The sequence below is a fragment of the Peromyscus maniculatus genome, chromosome 9 (genome assembly GCF_049852395.1).
Source record: "Peromyscus maniculatus bairdii isolate BWxNUB_F1_BW_parent chromosome 9, HU_Pman_BW_mat_3.1, whole genome shotgun sequence".
In the NCBI taxonomy this organism is placed as follows: domain Eukaryota; kingdom Metazoa; phylum Chordata; class Mammalia; order Rodentia; family Cricetidae; genus Peromyscus; species Peromyscus maniculatus.
Window position 1 is genome coordinate 79,803,505 of NC_134860.1, and position 11,376 is coordinate 79,814,880.

Here is an 11,376-nt window from a genome sequence, read left to right on the forward strand (position 1 = left end):
TACAGAATAGGTGGAATACACAAAGACTAATACTCAGGTGTTATTTATTGCTAAATCAAGGCCAGGCTGTTTACTCTGAGATTGGCTCCTTGCAGTAGTTCTCTTTCTGCAGGAACACTGACTGCTCAACACTCAAGTTTTAACCAATTGTTTAGTATCTGGGACCCTTCACCAACTTAGAGCTATGCACATAGGTCAATGTCACATTACTAGCCTAAGAGAAACTACGTGACTTATCTTGTGTTTTGAGTATGGGTCGAACCCTGAAAATTAATTGTCCAGAGTTTGGCTGTTAGAGGGGCAGCGGTGGCGGTGTGGAGAGAGATGGCTGTGTAGAGCTATGTGAGAACTGCTGTTGAATGTGAGTAAAGTGTGTTTGTGTGTGTGTGTGTGTGTGTGTGTGTGTGTGTGTGTGTGTATGTGCTAGGTGAGAGATGAAGAAGAAGCATGGGAGAAATGTGAGAAAGTGAATGGGTAAAAGAATGAGTGAGTAAAGAGTGGGTAAAAAATGTAGAAGTATGCATGTGTGAGTAACTATGAGAGAGAGCTATGTGAAAGAGCTGCTGCTACGAAGAGGAGCTGTGCCTAGGAACTGTGTAAAGTGCTAAATGATGGGAGAAGTATGGAGATGAGATGTTTAGCTATAACTGTGTGGAGATTTGTAACTGTATGGAGGCAAGAAAGATAAAGCTGTATCGAAAAGGTATGTAGAAGAGAAATGTATGCAAAAGATAGACATGTAGGCACATGAAAACAGATGTAACTGTATAGAGATGTATGGCTGCATGTATATGAAGAAAGATATGTACCTGCATGTATAAACTGTAGCAGTGTGGAAATATGGAGCAGTTTAGAGACAGAAAGAGTCAGAGACCATTTTTAAGAGGAAGTAAAAGAGAAAGTTAACATCTGAAAGCATGTGTGTTTCCTTATTTCGCCAGTCATAGAAAAATTAAAACTTATTCCTAATTACCCTCAGATAAAAAAAACAAGTTTCCTTTCCCTCACTACTCTAAAGCATTCCTTTTATCACCCTGAGCTGATCATGGGAGCCAGTCTCTCACGGTTCATATTAGTTTCTCGTGACATTTTAAGGCACTTTCATTCTGCTCACCTATTGCCTTGATAGTTCCTTTACTTTTACATTCTTTAATGGATTGTGTCATAACGCCCATGAGTAGATGTGGGAGGGGAGGGAACAAGGGGATAAGCCTCCAAAGTATACATCAAATCTCTTTCTCTCTTCGCCTCTTATACTTCCTTCTTCATTTTTATCATTTTTATTGTATCTTATTTGGATCACTCATATTTGAAAAGTCAAAAATATAAAATTCATTTGTAGACATGCTTGTAAACTTCTAGGAAGATGAAGAATCAATGAAGCCAAAGAAGTTTTACTTGGCTATTAGAAGGTTGACAGTGTTCCTGAGTTTCCCAGGAGTCCGTGCACATGACCACATTGCTTGTGGCTTAACTACTGCAACTGTCCAACTCTCTCTCCACTGCTTCTTTAGGGAAAACCAATTCTGGTCACCAGACTGCAACACGAATCTTAAAAGGTCTTAATAATAAAAACAAACCTAGAGCCAGGTATTGAGGTGAATGCTGAAAGATCAAAGAAGCAGACTAATCTCACTTCACCAACTTCTCGGCTGGTCCTGTTTAATCAAACTGAAAGCCTCTGAGTCTTCATTCAAATAAATCTCAGCTGAACTGCTGCTAAAAGCCTAAAAGCTTAAAAAGGCTCTAGTTCCTGGTCATCATGCCTTATATACCTTTCTGCTCCCTGCCATCACTTCCTGGGATTAAAGCTGTGTGTCACTATGCCTGGTTGTTTCCAGTGTGGCTTTGAACTCACAGAGATCCGGATGGATCTCTGCTTCCCAAGTGATAGGATTATAGGTGTGTATGCCTCCATTTTCTGGCCTCTATGTCTATCTAGTGGCTGTCCTGTTCTCTGACTCCAGGTAAGTTTATTAGGGTGCACAATATATTGGGGAACACAATATCACCACACCAGAACTTAAGCTTTATTCTCTGCTCCTGACAGCATCAATAATGGAAGAAAGCGCAGAGCGGCTGACCTCTTCAAGCCTTCTATTTCAAGGATGTCTTGCTGGAAATACTATCTGGAACAGGATGGCATGAGAATCTGTAAATTGTAATTTCATGTTTCTGAGCCTGTTACATTTAGGAAAAACTAGGAAAAGAAAATCGTGAGACTGACCAAGAACTGATCAGTGTAAGTCTAACTGACTGTGTGTCATCATTCTTGTTGTCAATACAACCCACATTCAGAAACATACTCCATAAAACGTCAGTCTATTAGCACAAAATTAATGGTGAGTTAAAGGTGTTGATTCATTTGAATTTTATAATTGATTTTTACTCTGTTTCTTTCCTTAGACATCCCTATAAAACTATTTAATTGGGATGAGCAAGGAATTAAATAAACATAAAATTGTATACATAATATTACTATGTATAATATATACAAATATAGATAAGTGAAAAAGTGTTTTATTGGAATTTTACTTATACTATATGTGACTTTATGTAATAATACAAATTAATTTTATAATTTAGACAAATCAATTGAAAGATAATTATGTTCTTTATAACTGATGGCCTTTTATGTACTAATTTATTGAAAACTTATTATAAATTCTTACATTGATTTGTTATAACTTATAAGTTTAGAAAAAATACAGTACTAGTTGTTTAATAATTCACTTTAATAAAGTCATTGGAATAGCATTAGGGATCCATTTTAGAATCAAAAAATTTAAAAGCATAATTTTATTTTATAAAAAAATTGAAATTTTATTACTGTTATATGAAAAGTTATATGTGTATTATAATCCATTTCTAGTATCATTATTTCTAGTGCATCATTATTGAATTTGTCGTTATAGTTAAGTCAAAACTATCATAATGAAAATTTTCTAATAATATTTAGTTAATACTTGATGTGAGAAAAGATAAAATATTTACTATATCTATTAAATACAGTAATTAATAGGATATCTTTTGATTAATTTCTCTAAGTAGAATGCTTAATACCTTTCCAATCTTTGTTTAACACCTTTGCTTGCTATGACAGAATTTTCAATAATGTACTGCACCTTACATTCAGGAATTGTCACATGCACTTCGCCAGTTCTTTTGAGATCATGATATCTATAAGATAAACTTGTTTGGGGATTATATGAAATTCATACAAAGTGATCATTCACAGTGTGATCAGTTTTTAATATGAATTTCCTAATGACAAGCCCTTATTATGGTTGCATAGAATTCTAAATATCCCAATCTTGGCTTCTCCTCTCTTGATTTCAGTCATGTTCCTTGTCAAGGCACCAGGCTAATGATGACTTCCAGCATCTTCGGTACCAGAGCTCCTTTAGCTTGTGCCACACATTTGCAGATGTATTTCCGTTCCTCTGTGTCTTCCATGTTTTAACTTTCCATCTATTAGCTTAGTCTTTTCCTGGAGCACTGTAACTTCTCCTGTAGAATTTTCTTTTTCAGGTGTCATCTTTTGTCTGCAGACCTCTTTCATCCTCTGGGACCATTGTTTTATATTTACATACCAAATTGGCATTGAGTTCTGTGTATAAAGTGTTGTACTTCTTAAAACTTCGTTATGTGGAATATTACCACTTGTCTTCCAATAACATGTCTACTACTTAATATGCTAACTGTAAGTTAGGAACATTACAGCATATTTTTTTAGTCTCATTTTTTTCACATTTGTAAAATGTTGCTAGTACTGAATATAGAAGGTATGACCTTTAAAATAAAATGCAGTAAGCACATGCATTATTATTGCTCACTAAAGTCTTTCAGATCTGCCTATCTATTATTGAATGTGATCACCCTAGCATTTCCATACTAATATTATGGAACCTGCAAAATATTTATAAAACATTTGCACTACAACCACCTGTAATTCCAAACTTCATTCATATTTAATTTTATTCTGAAAGCATTCATAATAATACTGACCATTTGCTCTTTTATTAACCTTTACTAATAGCTCACCTCATACTCAACCACTTTTATATTGAAAATATATCATATTCAAACCACTAATTAGCTTTATGGAGTAATATGAACTATGTTAAGTAAGGAAATTGTTAAGCATACTGCATCAACTCATCTACTACAAACACTTGTTTCTTATTAATTTCTTCAAATCTGATATTGCACATATTTGTACTAGTGGTCAAATTACCTCCAATTATGCTTCCTCTTAAAATACATCTTCAAATTCACTGAGAGGAGGAAAAATGCCATTATCCTTCGCAGGTTCAGTGGAGAAAAATGCATATCACAACACTTTAGTAATGATAGTAAGAAATTCTTCAGTGTTTTTTTCTCTAATTCATTCATTCCTTAACCACTAAACAATTCCTGAAACCATTTCAGGATACTGTTGTTTTATGTCATAATAATTTGAGAATACATGCTTCTCCAACTGCTACTCATCTGGCAATCTTTTTTTGTGCCCATTCTTTCAATAGCAACATACTATGCATTAGAAGTGTTAGTGGAGGTACCCACTATGTCTTTGCATGACATGCTTTTCTTTTCTAAGTAGCACGGTCAGTCCAATTCATACACACACACACACACACACACACACACACACACACACACACACACATTACATCACACTATAATAATGTAATGAGTATCATTGTATGAGAGGGAAACACAAGCAGTTTTATTACTGTGGTCTGTGTTCTGATTACGAAGCAGCATAGGTTCACTTCAGACAACCCACCATGAACGTTATGATATTCTGCATAGTTTTTGATACTACAAGAATTTTAAAGTATAAATATGTGACACTGTAGTATAGAAAGCAATGTTCACATGCAAAGGAACATTTTAAATTAGTAACAACAATATTTGTGACGAAGGATGATTCAGCCAAGTCACACTTTACTCCTCTTTCCTGGCAGCCTGTGCTAGCTCACAATGTGATGACAGGCCACCATGGCTTGAACCCTCTTGGTCCACTCATTGAGAAGATCAGTAAACTGTCACCATTATCATGGGACTCTTGGATCAAGTTCAGAGATGGAAATCAATATTTTTGCAAAGAAATAGCCATCTGGAGGGTGATATTTGGCACTTTTCCCATGGATCCTTGTGGAGCAATTGCTTCTTTGATTCAGTGAGTGTCCTGTCAACAGCAAAAAGAGATGACAGAGGTAATAAATGATAAATGAGATCATGCTAGCAAAACACTTCTGCATGACACAATGTGATAAATATGGATAAGGATAAAAATTATTTTGTTGAAAAATATTGAACTTATTCTTGAGATTCTTTTGACTAAAAGAGCTGTTCTTTTGTAGTACTTGGGGAAGTCCAACAATCTTACAAAATCCATCAATTAATCAATCAATCAAGAAAATGAACTGCTCTGGAACTGAGTAAGATCTAGGGTCTGTAGATTGATATCATCAGTGCATTATCAAGGGGTACTTTCCTGCATGCAGTACTTGTAAAACAATTTATTCATTTTCACTACTCACTGATAAGTGACAAGTACAATTCTCAAAGACAGTCTAAGAAGATAAACTGTTTCTTTTGAAATTTGAAATATTTTGATTATATGCAGAGAGAGAGAGAGAGAGAGAGAGAGAGAGAGAGAGAGACTAAGAGCTCTGTTCTAGAGTGTAAAAAAAAAAAAAAACCTTTAGTGCATCCTTCCATATGATCCTCCAGTCTCCTTCATAGACTTTGTCCTCCTACTTTCATTTCTGTTGGTGCGATAAAACACTAATGCAAAACTACTTGGGAACAAAAGAGTCTATTTGATTCAAAGAATATAGTCCATCGTTCAAGGGAAACCAAGCAAAAATCTCAAAACAAACTTAAGGATGGGACTCAGAGGAAAGTACCTAAGCAGGAATCAGCGAGGAACCCTGTTTACTGACATGCTTCCCCTGTTTCTTACTAAAACTTACCTAAACTATCATTCTTATACAATACAGGTCTATGTGCCCACCGATGGCAAGACCACAGTAGGATAAACTCTCCTCTATCATTTAGAAATCAAAACCAAACCCCATATTTGTGCACACAGGGCAATCTGATGAGTCAATTCCTGAACTGAAGTCCCTTCTGCACAGGTATATCAATTTGACAACCAGGACGAGCCAGGACACCAAAGCACTGCAAGTTTTCCCTTCTCTCCTCTTCAATCCCCTCCCCTCCCCTCTCCTTCCCTGCCCTTCAAACCCCTCTTCTCTCTGTCTCTGTCTCTCTCCTCCTCTGTGGTGGGTAGCCATTCCAGCTTTGATCTGGAAGTTCCAACCCTATGGAGGCTTCAGTAACTGTCATGCCTACAAGGCAGGGCTGAGAGAGGACCCTGAAGAACCGAGATCTGGATACGCTGGCTCTTTTGGTTCGTGGACCCAGGACGCTGGAGGTAGACCTAGCAGAGTTCTCCAGAGAACACTGCCTGAATGTGCTACACCTATCCCAGACCCTGTAACCTATCCCTTTGCTTGTAAGTTACCACACAAAATAATCCACCCTTTTAACTACATGAAGTTGCCTTAATAATTTCACCAATATTCCCCCTCCTCCTCCTCCTCCTCTTCCTTCTCCACCTTCTTTGAGAAAGATCATCTCTATATAGCTCTGCCTGGTCTGAAGTTGGATTCTTAGACCAACCTGGCCTTGAAAACACAGAGGTCTTCCTGCTTTTTTCTCTGGACTGCTAGGTTTAAAAGTGTGTACTGGGATCCACAATAATTTTTCAGTGTAAAGATTCTATTAGGTAAATAAATACATGCATATGATGACGATTCTCAGTATCATGCTGAAAATACATTTGTGTTATTATTGAATGAGTTCACAACCAGCCTGATAGGATCATAGCAGGGAAAGTGCTTAAGATAAGAGCATTAACACACACCTGGAATACATTAAAATTTGTGTAGGATCCTTGACACAATGCAGTCTGTAAGCTACATAGTATCAAAGGATAAGTGTATAAAATAAAATATTAAGTTTTAGTATTATATTATTTTGGCTAGTCAAAGAAGTGGAAAACAAGATAAGGATAAATTTATATGATTTTTTAAGAAAAATCTTTATCTTACACACTACATATGTGTATGCCTTATCAAAACTATTTAAAAGTGTTGAAGATGTATGATATCTTAGACTGTCCTGTAGAACTAGATTTCTAATACCATGTTACTTCAAATGATGAGAGATTGATATAGCCTGAGAACAAAGATCTAATGAGATACTGTTAAACTATGTCTAGGTGAATTGTTGCTGATATTCAGTTCTCACTTAAATATTAATGTATGCCAACATTAATCAATAATCATATATTTATAAATGTGTTCATATAATGACACTATATCCTTCATTATACCTTAAATTAGAGCAAATAATAGAGTTTCTGGCAGTCTGCTATTTACAATCTACCAAGTTTGTTCATTTTAAATAGAATGATTTTTTTTATCATTCAGTCAAAACCTCTTATTTCTGAGACAATTATAAGGATTATTCAAAATAGCCTGATGTTCTGATTTAAATCATTGTTCTAGGAACTAGAGAAAGACCACTTATATGTGTGGTCTTTGTAAATGCTCAGCAGCACAGCAACAATGCTTGATTCCTCTAAATATCAAATCAAATCAGATTCTTTTCTGTTGATCTTGCAAGTGTCTGCTCATTTCCCTAATTCTTCTGCCTCCAGTGCATAGCAACAGAAGTAGAGACTACTGTCCTCTTGAATGATGACTCAGAATATCATGGCATACAATCACTGTTGTATTGTGAGGAACCTTAACTTGAGAACCTGGCCAACTCTTCCCTTAATGGGTTTTGGATTTGAATACTGGTTCAAAAAAGAAACTGAATGATATCTCTTTCTTGCCAACTTGCAGTATCCAGAACTAGTTAGGTCTCTTAATATTTAATTTTGCTCATCACCAGAATCCCTCGACAGGTCTGTGAAAGTATCTCCAAGAATTATAAACTGTAGGGAGAACACAGTCTCCAGAATTGGACAGCACCTTTATGTGGTGGCCCAGATATAAAGAGGTCTGAGTGCAAAGGAGTCTAGTGAAAAGGTAAAACATGCTTGTTTGCCTGGTTATGTTTTTTGTTGGTAGACGTCTATGCCATTGTTGTTGCTACCATCTTCCTTTGTAATTAGAATCCAGCTTCTTTGGCATACAACATGGACTGGAGACCAGCATCTCCCTAGGACTTCATGACTATAATAGTATCTAGGTTCTTAGACTGTTCATCTACCAAGTTTTTATCTTCTACAGCATTCAGAGTGCAATTGTTGGACTACTCATCCCAGCTAGTAAATTGCTCTACAGAATGAATTTTATCAGTTATGTTCCTTTAGAGAACCCCGACTAACACAGTCTATTTCTTTTAATTATCTGTTACATTTTTTTATGATACCACTAAAGATAGCATCTAACTTTACAGAAATTTCAGCTCCTGTTTCGAGCAGCCTCATGTATATAATTGATGATGAACCTACTCAATGGAAACTGTCTTTTGTTGGAATCTAAGGTATCAGCTTTCTTTTTAATAACTCTGTCATTTTTTTTCTTTTATCTTTAGAATTAATTTGTGTTGTCTACCTGAACATCAAAATTTCATGATCTCCTGTGTTTGTTTGTGAAAATATTTAGGAAATTATATATATATATATATATATATATATATATATATATATATATAGTCTTTAGGAATCCTTGTTCATTCACCACTGGAATATTTCAAAAAACCACTTTCTAAATATATAGCTATCAATTATATAAATACTTATGTTTTGATGATTTGGTTACCTTGCAACATCTCAGAATGAATTAGATTCCCATTTAGAAAGAAAAATTTAACAAATTTTGGAAAACATTTAAAATGAGTACTAACAATTGATTTTTGTGATATTAAAAATAATATAACATTAACTGGAAAATACTACCCATACTCAATAAAAATAGCAATATAAGGACAATATAGATTCTGAACTACAATGAGATTAAATATTGAAATTTTTTATCATGAATCAATTAAAAGAGGTTAAAAAATACACACTAATAATGAATAAAGATGTCAGAGAAGAAAACCACAAGCTTTCTTTAAATGGAATAAAATACAGAAACTGAGACTGAAAAATAGACATACATTTTTAATGAAAATTTTACAGATGATTTCAACAGTAAATTTCAGAACAAATTAAATGTTTTCAAGACAGAGGGAGGGTTAATATAAACCATATATCACATTATACACATCCAGACACAACAATAAATAAAAAATTAAATGGAAAATTTATTTTCATAAAAAGTAGCTAACAAAGGATATTACACAGCAGTGGAAAAATAAGTGTCAATAGCCAATAACCCAAATCCTGACATTGAGAGCAGAGAAAGTAGAACAGAATGATGTATGTGAGAAAATTATGGTTCAGAGCATTGTAAACCAAGTGAGTTTAGCAGCCTAATGGATAAAACTACAATCTCATAAAAAATAACAAGGAAATATGACAAAAAGCCATACTAGAATTCACATAGGCAAACTTCTAAAATACAATAAATGAAAAAATATTGAGAAGTCAACAAGAGGATAATAGAATGCATATAAGAAACAATATAATGAATTATAGTTTAGACATAAGACACAAATTAGATTTTATTTTATTTTGTATATACACATATACAGTGTACATATGTACATATGTTTGTATGTATTTAACATATATTTTAAACTGCTTTGGTAGTTTCATATGTGTTTTTTAATTATATCCATACCCTACCATGAACTTTTTCATGTAGAGCTCCCTTCCCTTCCAGTCCAACTGTGTGTGTGTGTGTGTGTGTGTGTGTGTGTGTGTGTATGTATGTATGTATGTATGTATGTATGTTTCTCATCAGTACCAATTTTTGCTGCCAAAATATTCTTATCTGTTTGGTCTTCCGGTCGGAGCTTGCCAACAGTCACCTGGGTAGCTGGGTAGAGGCTTGGGGATTGAAGAGACAATGAAGAAGACAGAAAAGTCAAGAGGTTTGCTGGTCCATGCCGGACAGCCCCGAGTTTATTTCACAGCCAGCTTATATACAATTTTGAAGGACAGAGGTAGGACAATGCACAGCGCAGGCATTCAACCGCTATCTTTCCTGCCTCGTGTCAAGGAGCAGGCCTTTTCATTTTCTATCTTGATGTACCTCCAGCTGGCATCAGCAGCCTGCATCTAGCTAGATAGTGTGTTCCTTCCTGTTGGCTGATCAGGACTTTCTCACAGCTCTAGAGCACAGAAGCTTGAACTCGATTGAAAACTGGGAAACTGAGTCAGTTGTGAGCTCCCACATCTTCCATTTAAATATGGTCAACCTATTAGTGGCTACATTGTCAGTGAAAACCATCTCCCAATACCCAAAGACTGTCAATACCTCCGTCACTAGTGGTGACACTAAGTGCCTATTTCATACCTCCATGCAGGGATTTGGTGTGATCTGGGCTTACAGAGGTCTTGTGCAGGCTGTCTTATTCATATGTGTAGCTGCTACTCTGTGTCAGGAAAACAATGCATCCTTGCAGAGTCCTATGTTCTTTCATTCCCTTACCATATAATGATTCCTGGGGCTTTGAAGGAAGAGATGCTGTATATGCGATTCATTTAGGGCTGAGCATTCTTCACTGTCTTAGTCACTACAGCCAGGCCTACTGTTAGTCATTGTGTCAATCACTATTTACTTCAAATAGAAGCTTCTCAGAAGAGGGCTAGGAGATGCATTGATTTGTGGATCTAAATGATACATTATTACAGGTCGGTTTGATGCTATTTCTATTTAGCAAAATATAGTAGTAGGCCTATGACCTATCTAGTTACAGATTCTTGGTTGGAAAATAGTGTCAGATATTGCTTTCATCTTGTGGAGCAGAATTTAGATCTAATTAGAAAGTAGTTGTTTACTCCATTCCTGCCAGTATTGCATCAGAGGTCATATCCTACCAGGCTAGGCATTATTAGAGCTTAAAAGGTACATAGCTGGGGTATAATAGATGGATTTACTCTCCTCCACAAGACTTCTCAGCACCTTACACAATTTTAAAAGATAGCTGGTAGGAATGAAGCATTGAGGTCAGTTCCAAGCATGGATTTTCTATGCTCTGTGACTGAATTATGATAACATGGGGGAGGGGGGTTCTAATTCTGGTGGTTGCTAAGAGTAATGATAATAGCCTGGAATGTTTGGTGGTCTATTGGAACTCGCTGGCCAACTGCTCCAAAACCAGTAACCTATTCATTGCAGTGGCCTTTTTAGTACTCTCTGGTGCCCAGTAGGAGTATTGTTGCTCTGATTTAGG

The 11,376-nt window shown here is 35.7% G+C and overlaps 1 long non-coding RNA gene across 1 annotated transcript; it reads right to left on the bottom strand.

The window, feature by feature from the left end:
- Positions 1–4,702: 4,702 nt before the first annotated feature.
- On the bottom strand, positions 4,703–11,167 carry LOC143267190 (uncharacterized). The gene is made up of 2 exons (XR_013042106.1): positions 10,497–11,167; positions 4,703–5,194 (listed from the first exon to the last, which is right to left on the bottom strand). It is a non-coding gene; the product is annotated as an uncharacterized LOC143267190 (long non-coding RNA).
- Positions 11,168–11,376: the final 209 nt, after the last annotated feature.